The sequence below is a fragment of the Dipodomys merriami genome, unplaced genomic scaffold, assembly GCF_024711535.1.
Source record: "Dipodomys merriami isolate MVZ:Mamm:240054 unplaced genomic scaffold, mDipMer1.0.p SCAF_18, whole genome shotgun sequence".
NCBI lineage: Eukaryota > Metazoa > Chordata > Mammalia > Rodentia > Heteromyidae > Dipodomys > Dipodomys merriami.
Genome location: NW_027203159.1, coordinates 554187 through 574255, shown reverse-complemented (window position 1 = coordinate 574255; position 20069 = coordinate 554187). Strand labels below are relative to the sequence as shown.

At 34.5% G+C, this 20069-nt stretch overlaps 1 long non-coding RNA gene across 1 annotated transcript; it reads right to left on the bottom strand.

Moving 5' to 3' along the window:
* Positions 1 to 2744: 2744 nt before the first annotated feature.
* Positions 2745 to 7555, bottom strand: LOC138829938 (uncharacterized). Its single transcript, XR_011372799.1, has 4 exons — positions 7471 to 7555; positions 6531 to 6563; positions 3289 to 3368; positions 2745 to 2806 (listed from the first exon to the last, which is right to left on the bottom strand). It is a non-coding gene; the product is annotated as an uncharacterized lncRNA (long non-coding RNA).
* Positions 7556 to 20069: the final 12514 nt, after the last annotated feature.

Genomic DNA, 20069 nt, shown 5'->3' with positions numbered 1-20069 from the left:
GACTTTGAAATGAACACTGAACTGAATATGGCCATTAACTTAGGGTAGGATTTGTTCATTGACAGCTTTCTCAAATATGTATGGTTATGAATATACTATGCCAGAGCCACACCAACATTTGGAATATATTGCTGGGATCAAGCCTAGGGCTTGAATATCAATGGCCCAATCATTGATTCAAAAATACTCATTACCAAGGAAGACACAGAAAAACAATCCTTGATTATCTGTGATTAATTTTTATCATGATTGAGTAAAATCAAGAATTGATTTTATCTTCACGTTTCAATTCCAAAAATCATAGTAATAAGCCCTGATTGAACATATGGGTGTTGGAACAGAGTAAGGAAAATTGTACATTTCAGTTTGTGCAACACAGACACAAAATTTGCATCTACAAATGGGCAGGGAACAGAAACATCTGATCACACACACAAATCAGCACACACACACATACACACACAAATATAATGGCAAAATAGGGTTGGACACAAATCAGCAAGTAACATTTCCTACAATGTCACAAATTTGCTCATGAATTTACAGGTTCTCTAATATTATCCTCTTTTTAGAAGCAGGAAATTTATGATTCCATAAGTAAGACATATTTGCATAAGGGAACATAATTAGTAATTCCATTAAGTCACATTAAGTGTTCTAATAAACAACAAAGTAAGGAAATATCACTGTCCCATCAAACATTACTCTCTGAAGTTCAGAGATAAAATACAAGATGGTACAATGAGGGAGTGAATGAAATCTAACTGGCGCTTATGTGGAAGGAAATAATTCAGAGATTTTGGAAATACCAGTGTGTATGGGGCACTGTTGAATACTGCATTACATTTCTGTCTTTGTTTATTTTTATTTTTGGTCGTCGGGCTTGAACTTTGGGCTTGGGCACAGTCCCTGAGCTCTTCAAAGCTTTAATGCTGTACCATTTGATCTACAGTGCCACTTCCAGTTTTGAGGTGAATAATTGGTGCTAAGAGTGTGACAAATGTTCCTATTGGGCTTCCCTGAAACCTGGTCCTCAGATCTCAGCCTTCTACAGGTTCCTAAGTGACCTATACCAGGCTTCGTTTTTCTGTCATCCAGAGTGTGCTGATGATTTTTCGGGTTGTATGTTCCCCACATTCATGCACACTGCAGGTCAGTGAGTAACCATACTTTTCCTTAAGGTAAACAGTCTACATTATTCGATTTTGAGGGGATTAATTCCACAACTGAATCTGAAACAAATCCTTGACTTTTTAAATCTGTATAGATCCTTATGTGTCAAATGCTTGAGATGATAGAATTAACAACATTGTCACCTGGCCAGGCTCAAATGTGGTTTTATGCCAAAAAAATAATTTCCCATGTCATATTCCTTCTCCTCTACATGACAGAGGATGAGAAACTCCCTAACTACAAGAATAAATGTATTCTGTTGGTCAAATAACTAATTGAGCTGTTCAGTTTGTAAACAGGATGAATTTTATTCCTCTTTATAATATTTATGAGTTAGAAAATTAGATGCAAAGGTGAATTTATCTATTCCCATTACTCCTCTTCAGCACTTTCTTCACTAAATAAACTGCCAATTCATCCTTCACATAATATTGTAATATATTTGACAGACAGCAGACAATTGAATACAAAATCTTAGTATGCTTACTACCTTTTCATGGGAAGAATATAGGAGGCCCAACAGTGATGACAAGCTAACATAAATACAACTTGGTCTAACTTTCAAAAAGCTTTTTTTCTGGATTGATCAGAAAAGAATATACTTGACAAAAAATACATGAAGAATCCATTGTCTCACTTATAAAAAGATTGAGACCTCATTATGGCAAGCAAGACAAACTACATGATTCTGGATTGAATAAATTCTTATGAAGAATTTCAAACCAACAACAGTAATGTTCACTTTTTCTTGTATTTGCCACCTTACCATGTCAGAGAAACTTGATGTTTTGACATTCCATAAAATAAAAGTACAATGTATTTTGTTACCTTAGAAAGACAAGTTCATTCTAGCAGTTACAATTCTTTAAACAGTCTCATAAATACTCACTAAGAAATAGTATAAGTTTTGTGGTTACACATCTAATTTTGATTTTCCAATTTATACCATATCAAATGTGCATTCATACTTTATACAGGACTGTGCATGCATTGCTGGTTTAAAAATAGTACTAAATACATTTCATTAATATGTATCTGCAAAGTGTAACTTGTAAACAACCTCAAGTATCTCCGCAGATATTTTTATACTAAGTCCTGGAGAAAATTTAAATCAGATAGTCGTTACTATAATATTCATTAATTAATTTCAGAATGAAATATACAAACCGTAAGTTTGTATATGTATCAAATACCAGACACTGCCATTTACACTGTCATAATTGATGTGATAAGTGAAACCTTAAACCATAAAAATGGGGAAAAAAGGATTAGTCCAATATAACAGTGTTATCTATGGCTTCCTGAATGAATTGATTATAAGAGAATGAGAAGAACATTCATATAAGGTAATTTGGGTGATTACATTTATTAACGTTCCTAATGAATATATAGTTGAATTTTGCCACGAATCACAGGTTCACCACTTCAGAGAGCAATCCAAAACTTTGGTTGTAGTGAGCAAACTATATGGGTATATTAAACAGAAATTTTATTTATCTTATTTCTTCATTTCTTCATGTTGAAAGACAATAGTGCATCATAAGAAAACAGCATTTTGTTTCCATGTTTTTGCCAGATGATTTGATTGTGCCACACACAAAACTTGGCCTAAGACCTTCCACGGATTCAGCCCCTAGTAGAAATACATATTGTGGAAATGGTGCTGTGGCTTCAGTGATAGAGCACTTGCCTTGAGCTGAAGAGCTGAGGGACAGTGCCTAGACCCAGAGTTCAAGCCCCATGATCAACAACAAAAAAAAGAAATACATACTTGTTTGAAGTGCTAGATTAGATTGGCTCTAATATTTATGCATTGATAAAGAAAAACAACAAGGTTAACAGCCATAACAGCCTTACAAGATACATTTAGGTGGATAATAAAGATTTAAAAGGGTGATTTTTTAACCATGTGCAAAAACAAATCATTGCAATGTTTGACATGGTTTTTAGTCATTTAGGACTGCATATCTCCAGATATGTTATTGATGTTAGCATACAAGACAATCAAAGTTGAACAAAGAATTTGAATTTCACTCCTAAAGGAAGAAATCATACAACAGGCCAAGATAAGTTGAGATTCAATAATGGAAAATGCAGAAAAAGCAAGCTCTTCACCTTTATCCCAGTCTTCCTCAGAGGAAACATATTCTCATTTATTTTCAGAAGTCTTGTCTTTTCATTCCAAGTGATGTTGACTACAAGCAAACACAAATATACCATCAGAGGAAGATAAAGATGCAAATGCCCTACACTGATCTGGATTGTGTTTTAGGTGTCAGTCTTAACTACATCATCCTCAAGGAAAGTGTTGTCTATACAAGTTGCAATATGTTTACTGAATTAATTTCATGGAACGAGGTGGTGAACATTGAAGGGACAAGTAGCCAATTTGGCAGCAATATCAGGATGATTCTTTCTAACAAAAGGTCACATATGAAGAAATATTTTCAAATTTACTCTGTTTATAATTTTTTGGGCAGGATGCTTACCATGGGCTTGACACTATGCCATATGTACTGTGCTAGTACATACTTTTTAATGCATATTTTTATTGTAATCCTACTGTACAGAGGGGTTACAGTTACATGAATAAGGTACATGAATGAGTACATTTCCTATCGAGAATTGTTACCCCCTCCTTTGTTTTTTTCCCTAAGATCCTTTCCCTCCCCATCTCCCCAACTCCTCCTCACGGCCAAAGTTGTAAAGTTCGTTTTCAACAGAAGTTCGTGTATATTTCATGGTTACAATGGGTCAACATGTATCCCAAAACAGAACACAGCTCCTTGATGACCCAGCAATCCTACTTTTGTGCTTTTACAAAAATAATCATGAATAAGACCATAGTAAAGCTACCATCATTATTTACCATACCTAAGATACGGAACCAACCAAGATGCCCTTCAGTAGATGTATGGACTAAGAAAATGTGACATAGATAGATAGTTAGATAGATAGATGGATAGGTAGATGATAGACAGATAGATAGATATACCATATATAGATATGTTATATATAACATATATATATAACATATATGTATCTATGCATCTATGTGTGTATGTATGTATGTATGTATGTATGTATGTATGTATGTATGTATGTATCTATCTATCTATCTATCTATCTATCTATCTATCTAAACTGGAAATCTATGAATGATATTACTCCATTTGTTAGGAAATCGAAAGACTCAGAAAAATTATATTAATTGAAGTAATGCCCAAAGAAACATAGGCCCATTGTTTTCATAATTTGGAATAACTAGCATTTGTTTAGGACAAGCATAAATCTTCAAAAGCGATGTACATAGGACCATATAAGATGGCATTAATTGAAATGAAATCCAAGATCGGTACACAGGTGGATTTTTCTTTCTTGCTATAATTTTTAACATATTTATAATGTACTATGTTATTTTTCCCTTTGGTGTGTTCCTCCCTATGGTATAACTCCTGTTTTCACTGTATTTGATTTCGGTGCCCTACATCATGTACATACATTTTTTCTAAATTAGGGAGTGGAAGGGAAAAAACTAGTGCATCCTTTTGCAGAGGCTAGATTTCTACATTTGTACCCATAGCAACTCTTCTCTATATTCTCATTTGACAGTGGAGATAAGAATGTTTATTACTCCCCTGCATGGGCTGGCAAACTATCGGGATATTATTTCTTTCATGAGGAAACAGTGACAGGGTAGATAAATTGTATATATATATATATATATACAAATTTGGACTATGTTTATTTAAATATGAGTTTTATGTATATACAATTTATTAATGCATAGATAGGGTGATTGAAAATATATTTGAAAATATCCAAAATGGAGGGTCATCACAGGTGTCTTTTTTACAAAACACAACAGCAGAAACTGTGCTTCCTCTACAGCTCTGGAACTTATTTTAGCAGTGTTACACGAAGAAAAAAAATAATTTTCTACCCACAATTCTTCAAATATTGCATAATATTTTATGAAAGTAAGAGCAATTTTGTAATCAATATTCTAAATATAGAAAGCAGATACAATGCAACTCCCATTTCATCAGTTTATAAGCATGGCATGAAAGCTAAAATATCCAAGCTGAATTCTAGGCCTTATGATAATACAGTGGGAGTCTTAATACCTTTAAGAATACCATTAACATTTTGGTCATTAGGCAATTGTGAGGAAAACGCAACCATCTCTAATGTTTGTGAAATATGGCACCCACATTTTGACATAATTGCCCACAAAAAACATCTTGCTTTTGTTCTGCTTTGAATATAGATCTAGAAATACATCTCTAGAAATACACAAGTTGGTCTTTGTCTTACATTACATGTTGCAGAGATTTCAGAAGAAATACAAAAATCTCTCTATGCCAGTTCGGCCCACAATCTCTCTCACATCTTTCACATTCATTTCAAACAATTTATCTTAAAAACCATACTCAACTTTATCCATGAACTAAAGAAATTCTGTAATATCAACATGTTCCCAATGAAAAGCTACCTTTCTACATTTCACAAGATTGTATGGGAATTTACAGGATCTGAATTTGTGATTTTTATCATAGGGACACTGTAATAACCTCTAAGGATCCACAGAATCCTCTGAAAGAGTAAAATACGTTGTGAAAATCTATATATTAGGGAAAATGCAAGTCTTCAATGTTATTTCCCTTATGAACTATATCTTAACTCAGGAATCCCTATTTGGAAAATGTAGACTCAAAATGTGACAGAGTATTACTCTGGAATTTAAATTCTGATGAACTCTCAGAATCTATTTTAGTATTATAAAATATTCATTCTAGTTTAAAAATTAATGAATTGAGTCAAATGGAACTGTTAGTTTGTGTTAGCTTCTAAGAGCATACATCCATTGAGGGCCACTGATTTTATTGCTTTTGTATGTTTCAATCTAGAATTTGCCCATAATTTACATTCTTCTTCACCTTTCAACCTAGCACATCAAGTCAGTTATAATTAGAAAAATGTCTAAGGTTTCAGATTCCATCAGGAGAAAACCTATTATCCTATTCTCTCTGGTCCTCTCAATATACTTTCTGTTGGGACTGGGAAGGTGGCTCAGTGGTAAAGAACTTGGCTTGCATGCATGAGGCCCTGGTTTCGATTCCTCAGCAACACATAAGCAGAAGAAAAAGCCGGAAGTGGCTCTGTGGCTCAAGTGATAGAGTACTAGCCTTCAGCTGAAGAGCTGAGGGACAGTGCCCAGCCCTAGAGTTCAGGCCCCAAGACCGAACAAACACCCCCCCCCCAAAATACTTTCTGTGATTCCAAAAAAGAAAAAAAATAGCGTGAAGTAGACCATTTAAAATAATATCCTAAAACAAATGCGTAAACATGTTTACCTTTTTCCATTGTGACATAAATATCAGCAAGTCCTGCAGATAGAAAAATTCTTTGAGAGAAAATATGACTTAATACTTCAAAATCACATCTTAAATGTTCTGATTTCCTCAGCAATATGAAAAACAACCAGGTAGGACATATTTATCTCTAATACTTTTTGTTATTAGACATACATGGATTGAAATATATTGATATCTCTGTTTATTTTACAGATTAGGTTAACTTAAAACAAGCTATAGAATAATATAACTGTGAACTCAAAAATTTGCATATTTTTCAGGCATTTTTTCTTCATCATATCAAACAATTAGAGGATGATGATCATGACAACTTTTAAGCCAATTTGGAAAAAGTTTTCTAAATTATGGATGCTTAAAAAATTCCAAATTCCATTTTACAAGTATCTAATACGTATTGAAAATATGCATGCATCTGAAGGAGAATTTGCTATTCTCATAGATATGTCGTGATGATTCCTATTCAGATTATAAGATCAGTATGGCATATTATTCAGGTAACTTCTTCTTAGTAAAGTTATGAATCACAAAACAAAGGAATCATTGAGACTCGTGAAAGTCAATATTTGAGATTGGTACTGTCGTTCTATAGGCAGTAAATTTTATTAGTACAGTGTCTAGTGGCCAAGAAGCATAGCCAAAAGACATTAAACATACAATGGCTTTGATACACATAAAAGTGACAGGAATAAAGGTAAATTTCAAGATTGCCAGAATGGAAATAGCTTTTTTTGGAAGTTTGAGGGAGTAAATAATTTTTGTTATTTTACCCATGGAACAATCCTGCCTAGTTGGAGAAAATTATTAGAACTACATTTGGGATATCAGGAGTAGAAATTAAGAAATGTCCCAGTCAAATAAAGGAGCCAAAAAGATGATTTACATATAGAAAATGGAGAAGTAGGAAAAGAGGGCAAGAGACCTGTCTCCTTCAGTTAACTGGATTCACCGAACAAGTCAGGATCTCTTCCTGGCTTCCCCATAACGGAAAATGTGCCACTAGTAGGTTTTCCACAGCAACAGCTACTTCTGTTTAATGACTTCTCTTGTTGGAGACACCGTTATTGTGATGTAGCCCATAAACCTCACTTCCGTTTTACGAATGGATGGAACTCAGCCACACTTTACCATATGACAAATAAGTGCTGATTTCTAGCCTGAACCCGGAAGACAAAGTCTCACTTCCTTTTAGTATGCATCGGAGGACTCCAATTCAGTAGAATAGAAATGTGTGAGTATCCAGTAGAAGAATAATGTGAAGGATGACTTACACTTTCATCTGGACTTCAACTACTAATTCTTTGTAAGTTATTCTGCCTAAATATCAGGACACATTGTATGGCTTATATAGGCACAATAAATCAATCTTTAAATATTATCTTTTCATCTCTTGTTTACTTTGCTTCCTCATAAATATTTTCATTAAGAGATAGATTCACAAAAAGACACTATTAGAACTTAATCACCTTCTGCCTAAAACGTTACTTTGCCTTCATTATAGATATGCTTGATCTTTGTACGGATCTTTTTAATTCACATTTTTATTGATATTCATGTAACATAAGATTGACGTACGCTAATATTTCTCAAAGCAAATAGTCACAAATGTTAAATGAAAACAGCAAGAGAGAGACAAGTTCCCAGATGAATTTTTTCATTTTTATATCATATAGTTTTACATATACAAATATTAATGTTACTATATAGTATAAGATACACATAAAAGATATAGAGAAATATCTGTGAATGTATATCTTGATGTAAATATATATAGGCATACTTATGTGCATTATTTAATCACCAATAATATACACTACATGCAAATATTCTACAATATAACTTACAATTATAGAATTTACAACTCAGGAGTCTATTGACATGTTTATGTAGAAGAGATAAAATTCAATTCGGTTCTAATAAAACATGAAGTAATTATGCAAACTTTTGGAAAGATGGATTGCAGTGTTTCTGATATAACATATGTCACATTTTACTATTATGTAGATTTCGTATCATTCTTTTTCACGAACACAAAGTAATTTTATTTAAAAATATACCAAAGATTTTTTGGGTATACACTAAACATTGAGAGTATTGAGACTAAAATATTTATGCTGGAACTCTTCATTAAATAGTGTATATGAACAAACTGCTGTAAATTAAACTTTTTGTTGATACATTCATGGGAACGGGATGTTTGTTTTTATTTTCACATTTGTCTGTTTCTAATAGCTGTTTTATGAATCCCGAAAAGCTGAAGCATTTCAGTATTTCTATCGGTAGAAAACTATAACATGGCAGCTGGGTGCTGGTGCCTCATGCTTGTAGTCCTAGATACTCAGGAAGCCAAGATAGGAGGATCATGGTTCAAAGCCAGCAGGGGCAGAAAAGTCTGTGAGACTCTGATCTCCAATAAACCACTAGAGAACCAGAAGTGGAACTGTGGCTCAAGAGGTAGTGCATGCTCCTTGAGCTGAAGAGTGAAGGGACAGTGCCCAGATGCAGAGTTCAAGCCCCATGATCGACTATATATATCTATATCTATATATGATTAAACCATATATATGTATATATATTCAAATACATATATACATATATATATATGTATTAAGAAAATTGAAACAAACTGATATGGAAGAGAAGAAATAGAAGGCCATGATTTGTCATTAAATGAAGAATCTGGAAACACCTCTAAGTGAAACAAAAACTATGGACACTTGGGTAGGGATAAAAGAAAGGATATTATGGCAGTGCTTGGTATCTCATGAAGTTAACCAGGTACACCTAGCAGAGCAGGAACACTCTCTGAAGGAGATAGAAAAGATTCCCATAGCACTCTCAAAAGTAATGATCAAGTTTTGTAAATGTCTGTTATGTGTACGTTTATCCTGCTTGGGGTAATACAAACTGTTCAATTAAGAATCATTATCTTAGGACTCTAAGGAAATCTTGTACTTACGTCAATTGAATCAAACTCTAAGACATTATCCAACTTCTTCTTATGCTTAAATGAACAATTTATTTAATCTGTACTAAAATTCAGTACATTTATTTGATTTCCACATGAAGTTCTTGCAGCATACAATCTGATACTCATTGGCATTCCTTCTGTAAGCCAGCAGTTTTTTCTCCTCCTTCCCTTGTTCCAGTAGGCTACTATATACAAGACACTTTTACTAAAAACATGTTCAAGTACAAGTAATAGAGATAAATTCACAAGGGAGGTATGAAGTAATTAAGCATATTATACGGACAGAGTAGACTGATGGGTTTGTTCATAGAATGTGCCTAATAATAGTGACAAATACAAATAGTACACATTGCATATATTTGTAAAATATAACTTGATATTGTAGCATTGCTCTTGAAGAAATAGTAAAAAGCCACTAAATTTGTATTCTAGTGGTTGCATTTATGAACATTTTCAGTTTGTACTAAGAACATTTGTGCCAAAAGTTCACACAGGCTAACAAACAGAGAAAATGTCTTAATGAACGTTTCCTTTGTGGCATATTGGACCCAGAATTACAGAAAACTACGTGATACTTGTCCGAAACTGGATTCTCACCAATCACAATTTTCTGAGGTAAACATCCATGAAATGATTAGTGTTACAGAAATTATAGTCCCTCTAAAATTGAGGCATGCAAATATTTCTTAATGATTGTACTGGCACTGAGGTTATTATAAATTAGTTTTGTGCCTGGACAAGAGCATAGTACAGAGTTGCAAAATACAGTCATTGATAATTCCTCTACTCATGACTTGTAGGCTCCCATTTTCCTTCAATGAGCCCTTTTGGAAAAATGCAGAAATGTAAAAGCACGGATATGTTTCCTTATTTGTCTTCATCATGGTCTGGAAGGGCAGAAATAATTACTTTATTTGGTTAGATATTTCCACTACAATATCTCGTGTGATAGATTGCTCCTTTCTAATTTGATTCCTTGAGGCTCCTACAGTCTCTACGCAATCCAACATGAATAGAAAATGCTGAGATTACAAGGATTTCATGTAAATCTTCATGTTGAATCAATCTGAAGAATTGTACTTACATTCAAATGTTTCTGCAAAGATTGCACATAGTATTTTATGTCATTCAATATGAAAAACATTGCTGTCTAAATATGCACATCACCAGATACAACCCGGATTCAAAACCACAATATCCGGTGATCATCTGAATTCACATAACTAAGCTATATCTTAACTACATTGTTCCAACTTTTTTTCCAAAGGTTGATCCTCAAAAATTATGCTAAACTACCAGCACAATTTGCAACAGGAATGTTTTTAGTGTATTATTTATTCATGTGCAATAGTCTAAAAAGAAATTATATTTTCAGAAAGAAAGAGATAAACAATACTGATCTATATACATCTCTCTCTCTCTCTCTCTCTCTCTCTCTCTCTCTCTCTCTCTCTCTCTATATATATATATATATATATATATATATATATATATATATATCACATTTTCTTGATCGATTCACCTACTGAGGAGCATCTGAATTGGTTCCATATCTTAGCTATGGTAAATAATGCTTCGATATCATAGGTGTGCCAGTAGCTTTAGTATAATCATGTCTTTGCTCATTTGGTTACATGCCCAAAAGTGGGATTCCGGAGTCATAGGGAGCTCTATGTGCAGTATTTTGAGGCATCTTCATACTGCTTTCCTTAGTGGTTGCACAAGCTTACTCACAACAACAAAGCAATAGGGTTAGGTTTTGGCCACATCCCCCCCAGAATCTGTTATTATTAGATTTCTTGATTATAGAAATTGTAACTAGGAACAGGTGGAATCTTAATGTTGTCTTGATTTTTATTTCTTTTATAGCTAGAGAAATTGAGCATTTATTCCTGTGTCTATTGGCTATTCTTATTTCTGCTTCGGAGAGGTTTCTCTTTCAGATTTTATCCCACTTATTTAAATGGGCAGTTATTTCTTTGAGGATCTTTTGTTGGGGTATTAATTTTTTGAATTCTAATTTATTTCATGTATTTATTTGTATATTCGTTGGTCATGGGGTTGAACTCTGGGGTTGGGCGCTGTCCCTACTCTCTTCGGCTCAAGGCGAGCACAGTACTGCTTGAGCCACAGGGAAACTGCCAGGCTGGCTTTGAATCGTGATCCTCAAATCACAGCGTCCTGCATAGCTAGCATCATAGGCTAAGTCACTGGCACCTGGCCTCTAAATAAATTTTATATATGAGACCATTATCTGTTTTATAGATAGTGAAGATCTTCTTCTAGTTCTTACTATGTCCTTGCCAAGCAGAAGCTCTTTAATTACATGACCAAACTTTCTTTGATTTTTTTGTTTCTGTGTTTTTATTAAGAAAATTTCAGCCTGTGCCAAAGAGCCTAAGAGTTTCTTCTACTTGTTATTTTGATTTAAGAATGTCTGCTTTGACTTCAAGGTCTTCAATCCATTTGGAGTTGAGTATATTGCAGGGTGATATAGACATTTTTCTACAGGTATTTAACCAACTTTGCCAGCACCCATTTACAGAAGAGGCTTTCTTCCATTCTATTTTTTCTCTATTATGGAAATTTAGTTGGCTGTAGGTCTGAGAGTTCATTTCTGGGTCTTTAGTTCTATTGCATTGGTCCTCAGGTCAATAGTGCCAACCTGTTTTCATTACTATGGCTTTTTTTTGGTATAGCTTGTAATTTGGTATTGATATTCCTCCAGCATTGTTGTTTCTTCTAAGGAGTGTTTTTACTGTTTGGGGTTTTTCACTGTTCCATATGAATTTTTGGGTTGCTTATTCTAGTTCATTGAAGAATGAAGTCAACTTGGAATATTGGCCAGTATCACCTTTAACTTATACATAGCTTTTGAGAATATTGCCATTTTTATATTCACCTTCCCAATCCTGGAGCATTGGAATTTTTTTCACTTCCTTAGTTCTGTTTTAATTTCCTTTTTCAGATTTTTAAAGTTTTTATTGTAGAGGTCCTTTACTTTTTTATTCAGCTCCTATTACTTGATTTTTTGTAGGGTTATTATAAAAGAATTTATTTTTCCTGATTTCTGCCACACTCTTCTCATTTTTGGCATATAGAAAAGACATTGATTTTGAGGGTTAATTTTGTATCCTGCTACTTTGCCAAAGTTTCTGATCAGTTCAAGTAATTTGGGAGTAGATTCCATAGGATTCTTTAAATACAAGATCATGTCATCTTCTAAGAAGGAGAGTTCACCTCTTTTTTCACCTGTATGGGTCCCCTTTATATTTGCATCTTTGTATACCTTTTAATAGTAAGTTGAAGAGAAGTGGAGAGAGTGGACACCCTTTCTCATTCCTGACTTTATCTTTTCCTACTAATTATAATGCTTGAGGTAAGTTTATCATTCATAGGCTTTATTATACTGAGGAATGTTCAGTGAATTCCTAGTTTTTTTTTTCCAGAACTTTCATCATAAAGGGTGTTTGATCATGCCAAATGCTTTTTCTGTATCCATTGATATAATCATTTGGTTCTTGTCCTTTCTCTTGTTTATGTGATGTATTAAATTAATTGATTTGGATATATTGAACCAACTTTGCATCCTTGAAATGAATCCTGTTGGTAGTGGTGTACCATTCTTTGATAGTTGTTGAAGTCAATTCACCAAAATTTTGTTGAGAAGTTTGTCATCAATATTCATCAAAGAAATTGTTTTAAATTTCTCTTTCTTTGATGAGTCCATGCCTGGTTTGGGTACTGAACTTTCACTTTCAATTTCAATTTCACTGAACAGTTGGAGTATTCATGTGAGTTCTGTTTTGAAGGCCTTGTAGAATTCAGCTGTAAATTCATCTGGTCAGATGCTTTCCTTGGGTGGGAGGACTGTTATTGCTGTTTCTGTTTCAAAGCTTGTTATGGGCCAATTACATTTTTTTAAGTCATCTTGTGTAGTTTGGGCAAGTCGATATTTGCTAGAAATTCCTTAATTTCTTACAGATTCTCAAATTTATTAGCATAAAGTTATGAGAATTTTTTCCTTCTAATGTTCTGGATCACAGTTTTTTTTCTATTTTCTTCTCTGAATTTGTTAATATGGGTGTATTCTCTTCTATTTCTGATAAGATTTGCTAAGGGTCTGTGAATTTTGTTGATTTTGTTCAAAGTACCAACTCTTTGTTTTGTTGATTCTTTCTAGGGTATGTTCGGACTCGAATTCATTTAATTCTGATTTAATTTTAATCAGTTCTTTCCATGTAGTGGATTGGGTTTAGCTTGTTGATCTTTTTCAAAAAGCTTCAGATGCTCATTAAATTGATGGTTTAAGATTTCTGATTTGTTGATGTAGGAACTCTCAGCCATAAACTTTCTTCTGACTACTGCTTTTGCTGTGTCCCAGAGGACTTTGTGATTTTCATGCTCATTTTTGTTAAATATCCTGAATATTTGAATTTCCTTTGTAATCTCTTCATGACCCTCTGGTAGTTCAACAGTGTGTTGTTCAGTCTCTAGGATTTTCTTTTGAGGCATTTGGTGTTGATTTCTAATTTTGTTGCCTTGTGGTCTAAGAGAATGCAGGACATAAATGTTTCTGAATTTGGACAAATTTGCTTTGTGACCTAAAATGTGGGATATTCTTGAGCATATTCCGTGTGCTGCTGAGAAGAAAGTGTATTCTGATTCTGCTTGGTGAAATATCCGATAGATGTTTATTAAGACTTGTTGATCTATGCAGTTGTTTAGATACAAGTTTTCATGTTCAATTTTTGATGGAATGATGTATCTAGTGGATATTGTGATATGCTAAATACCCCAACAATTAATGTCTTTGTATCATGATTGATTTTAGGGAACATACGATTTCTTTGATAAATTTGGGTGCTCCATTATTTGGCAAATAGTAAGAATTGTAACATCCTCCTGAAGGCTAGATCCATTAATTAGTATGCAGTGAACTTTATCTCTTTTCACTCATTTTAATTTGAAATCTATTTTATCTGCTATTGGGATTGCAACTAAAGCCTGTTTATGGAGGTCAGAGTTTGCTTTCTGGATTTTATTCCAGCCTTTTACTTTCAAAAATGTTATTTCTGAGGGAAGAGAATGTCTCTGAAGGCAGCAGACAGAAGCAGTTTGCTTTTTCTTCTATCTAGACAATCTATTTTGCTTACTTAGAGAGTTCAGTCCACTAATGTTGAGAGTTAGGACTGAGAGGTTTTGGGGAGTTCCTGCCATGTTATCCACTGTCTTGGGAGCTGTGCCAACTGGGTTCTTCTTCTTAGATTCTCTGTTTCATAGTTATTTTTTGCCTTTATCATGTGCTTGTTTGTTTTCTAGGTGTAGGATATGTTAAGTATCTTTTCTAGGGTTGGATTGTTGGAGATATATTGTTTTAATATTTCTTTGGTGTGGAATATAGTTTATTTAGCCTCTTGTTTGAAGAAGACTTTAGCTGGATATGGTATTCATGCTTGATAGTTGTTTGTTGTAGGTTATTGCATATAATTAACTCTGGTTAGAAATCTGAAGTTATTCTTATTGGTTTCCCTTTACAGCTGATCGATCTTTTCTCTGTAATACCTTTTGGATCCTTTCCTGGGTCACATTGGATCCTGTGCAGATTACAATATGATAGTGGGATGTCCTGTTCTGTTCCAGTCTATTTTTGGTTCTAAATGATTCTTGTATCAGAATGGCCCTATTTTTTTTTTTTGCAAATTTGGAAGTTCACTGATAGGCTCCTCAAATAAATTTCCTCGACCTTTAACTTCTGAGGCCTTGTGAATATGACTACGAAATATGAAATAAATCTATCATTTTCTTCAATTTGTCTTGAATATTTGTTTGTTCTTTTAAATGTACAGACTGTTTTCAGTCCCAGAACTTTGATCTTCTGCATGGGCTGACCGACTGTCAAGGCCTTCTTCTTTGTTTTATTTTTTTTTCCTTTCCTTCCAAGTGTTCAGATTTGATCACTTCAAAATCTTTGCTGGAGCTTTCTTTTATATTTGGTATTTTAGAGTTCATTTTCCAATCCATTAGTTCACTCCTTATAGTTCCGTTGGACACCCTTTCCTTCTGTTGGACTTCATTTAGCATTCCCTTTGTGCCCTCTATGGATTCCTCCAGCCTTCTGTTTGTAGATTCCACGTGTCTCTATTAATATTTGATTATTTTCATCCTGCTCTTGCAATTCCTTTATTTATCTTTGATTATCCTCCTTATGCACACAAAAATCTTTTATTAGTATTTAGTTAGCTTCATCATGTTGACATAACTCCGTTGGAAGCTTTCAGTCTTTCATTCTGCATACCAGTATAGCAGTTGTGTTTGTAGAGCATTTTGGGAACTCAGATATGGATTACTCATTAACTGCTCTGTTGCTGTTTATCATTAGGTGAGTTGAGATTCCTGGACTTGACATTTTCTTGTGTTCCTCTGACTCGTTCTTCACCTTTGGGTAAAAAAGGAAAATCAACTCTGTGCAAGTACACTATTTTAAGGAAAGTATCATCCATAGTCCTGTAGTTGCACAGATTTTTTGATATAGTCAAAATAAGTACAGATACAATCTAGTTCAATAGATACAATGTAGTTCAACAACAAACAACTATGGTTCATGGATATAAGAAAGTTTCAGAAGGAGTCAGCAGACTATTGATTTATAAGTTTAGGGAGAATTGTGGTCAGAATATAAGATTAGATTAATGTGGGGAGAGAAAATGAGTGAGGGATTTAGAGAGCTGAAAGTATATAAGGAACGGAGGAAAGAAAGAAAAAAAGGAAACATTAAAATACAAAATTTAAAGAAGAAACATAAAAATAATATAATTATAAAGAAATAACAGAAAATATAAAGGATTTGAATCACAGAGTTTGTTAATTGAGTAACTGAAGGATAAGACCTAATAATAGAAGGTGCCTATATACCTGGGGGTGAATAGCAATTAATCCAGGGGGAAAAACACACACACAAAGACCAAAAGAGAAAAGTATAAAATAATTTTAAAAACACACACCTAAAATAAACATGATGAAAAGATAAAAAAGAAAACCTTGTTAAAACATTTTTAAAAATTAGATAAGAGTTCTTCTTGGGCCTGGGAAGGTGGCTCAGTAGTAGAGTGCTTGCCTTGCATGCATGAGGCCCTGGGTTCAATTCCTCAGCACCACATAAGCAGAAAAAAAAAAGCCAAACGTGGCGCTGTAGCTCATGTGGTAGAGCACTAGCCTTGAGGTGAAGAGCTAAGGGACAGCGCTCAGGCCCAGAGTTCAGGCACAGGACCGGGTCCCCTTTCCCACCCAAAATGAGAATTCTTCAAATTTCTTAGTGTGGGGGTACATATGTCTCCCTTTTATCTATAACCAGTCTCTTGGTGGAGGTTCTGATTTCCTGTGCTGTTTAAATATCCTGTGGCTTGATTGGTTTCTTAAATCAGTTTAAGCAGGCACAAAGGCTCTGTGACTTCCCAGGGACTTTATGACCCGCATTTGAATGTAGTTTTGGGGGTGAGGGAAAACCGCTTTGATCATCACAAAAGAGGGAGATACCTGTTTTCTCTATCTTGGAGTTGTTGTGGTGTGGTTCGGTTGTGGGTATGGGTGAGAATTTTCAGCAATCAGTAGCTTTCCATGAGATTCTAGCTCCTGAGACATCACTCAGACCAGTTTGGAGCCATTTTCAGGATTTATGTTTAGTGAGTTTCAATTGTTTTTATTTTACCTCTACTGCCACTGGGTGTTGCCTATGCTGCAGTACAGAGTATCAGCCTCTGGCTTTTTTTTTTACCCAGTAAAGAAAGTCACTCCTCTGTATGGTGAGCATCCTCTGCCTGGAATGGAAAACTTTCCCTTGGGGGAAACTGAGCCATGTAGTTCAAGGTACTTTGATCTGTTAAATGGCTCCTATTGTCTTTTTCCAAAGGCTGAGTTACATGCTAGCTGATCTGGCCAGGTCTTTGTTAGTATCAAAGATGGATACTGGATATAGTTAGCTTCATCATGCTCACATAATTCCTATAATCTTCTTTGGGATGATTCTCCACTAGTGGGGGAAGGGCTAACGTCCCACCATTGCTCTGTGAGAATGTCGTGGGGTACCCACATCTTTCCCTTGGTTTCCTGACTCTGCTCAATGATTTCCTGTCTGTGGTGAGCAGGATGAAGATTTCTACTGCTTATTGGTTCTTGCTGGCTGTGAGTAGGGTCCACTTCCAGACCACTTCTGGTCCCTTTTTCCTGGGCTCTCTCTGTTGATATGTTGGCTGTGGCAGCAGCTGCCAACACTGCCATACACACTGGCAAGTGCTTAAATCTGGATATGAGCACTTGAATATTTCATCTATGGCAAAACTCTCTGTACTATGATTGCATGTTTGATTTGATTTTCTATACATGGTCTTTTCACTAGAACCCTAAAACCAGTTTCTATGTGAGATCTTGTTTAGCTCTCAGTTGATCCTCCACCATCTTCCTCCAGAACTCTAATTTCATGATTTTTTTTTGTCGGTTGTGGGGCTTGAACTCTGGGCCAGGGCGCTGTCCCTCAGCTCTTCACCTCAAGGCTAGCGCTCTACCACTTGAGCTACAGCGCCACTTCCAGTTTTCTGGTGGTTTATTGGAGATAGGAGTCTCACGGTCTCTCCTGCCCGGGCTGGCTTTGAACCGCAATCCTCAGATCTCAGCCTCCTGAGTAGCTAGGATTACAGGCGTGAGCCACCAGCGCCTGGCTTTCATGATTTTTTTTGTACTCATTTCTTTTTATCATTTGTGGGTCTTGAACTATGGGCTTGGGCATTGTCCTTGAGGTCTTCAGCTCAAGTCCAATGCTCTACCACCTGAGCCACAGCACCACTTCCAATTTTCTACTTCTTTATTGAAGATAACAGTCTCATGGGGTTTTCCTGCCTGGGCTGGCTTTGAACCGTGATTCTCAGATCTCAGCCTCCTGAGTAGTTAGTATTACAGGCGTGAGTGACCAGCGCCCAGCATTTTGTCCTCACTTTTCAAACTAGAATGTATTTGAGAAGAATTTTTTTTCTGGTGCTATTAAGTTATTGTAGATATCAACAAACATGAGGTAAACAATAAATTTTATTTGTTTAATTGCTCTTACTGCATATAAAATGACTACCTGCCCAAATACAAGCGTCATGCAATTTTCTTGAAGATTGTAAGATCATTCATTTTGATATATTGTATTTTTATATAATTTCTTTCTTGTACGTTGGATCAATAATATTGAAGACATTAAATTTCATTCAAATATGTTTGGTTCAAAACCAATTGAATAAAAGGACACAAATATGGTTTAACTGATTGTAGGTTCAGATAATGATTTCTACTATGTAAAAACAGGCATGAATTTGAATTAAAACACCTTAATAGTTCAAATACTTGTTTCAAATATTCTTTGCTATGCTTAATTTCAACCAATACTTTGACATTTTCACTACTATAATAATGAAAGGATGAAGGAAAGGAAATTGGTTATTGAATATTAACAAAATATGCCACAAATAAAATAGATGAAACATGAAGAAAGATGTCAAAGAAATCTCTCTAGTTTTCAATTTCTTTCACACAGCAACAGGAACAATAAATATTAGAAATCAGTTTAAGATCATTGTAATGATAGGTTTTTTTAAAATGCTTCTTCATGATGATTTTAGAATTACGTTTTTGATCATTCTTTCTACTTTGTGTCAAAGGTAAATTACAATCTTCTAATATGCAACTAGGATAACCACTAAAAACTCCATTATCTGAACATTTTGAAAGTACTAATGTACCATAAGCACTATCCTATGTAAAACCAATCATAGCAATCAATTTTACAAAGGGAAATCATTAATTAATACTTATTTTAGCCATAAAGTCTTTCATTGTTCATATAAACCAGTGTCATGCATATTTTTTTCTGAAAATGGAATTCGTTTTTAGCCTGTATTGCACATGAAGGAATAATAAACTTTAAGCATTCAATGTGCTACTTACACTGGTTTATAACTATAATTTATGAAGTTCTAACTTGTGAAAGAAAGTTGCAAGACTAAAATTAGAATATAAGTTAGACATGTGAATTCAGAAGGTGATCAATAGATATGGTCATCTTGAAATCGGGTTGTTTACATTGATGTGCATGTTAAGAGAGCAGCATTTGTCCTATTGAATTATTTAAAATATTAGGTAATTATTTGCAGAAACATTTGAACATGAGTACAATTCTTGGGATTAAATCAACACTAATACTTACTGAAATCCTGAACCAGAAGAGACTAGTGGTAAACCTGAGCATTTTTATGCCTGCTGGATTACGTGTAGTTTATAGGAATAAATATATGGAGAAATCCATCACATGACATATTAAAATGGAAATATGTGACAATATAAAGATATTGATTATTTCTGCATTTCCAGACAAGGACCAATATAAATAAAGGAATATAGCCTTTGTCTTCCATTTCTACATTTTTCCATAGGTGTTCATGGCTGGACAATGGAATCCTGTATGTGGTGAGTAGTGCAACAATTTAATGACTACATTTTCTGACTGTTCAAATCTG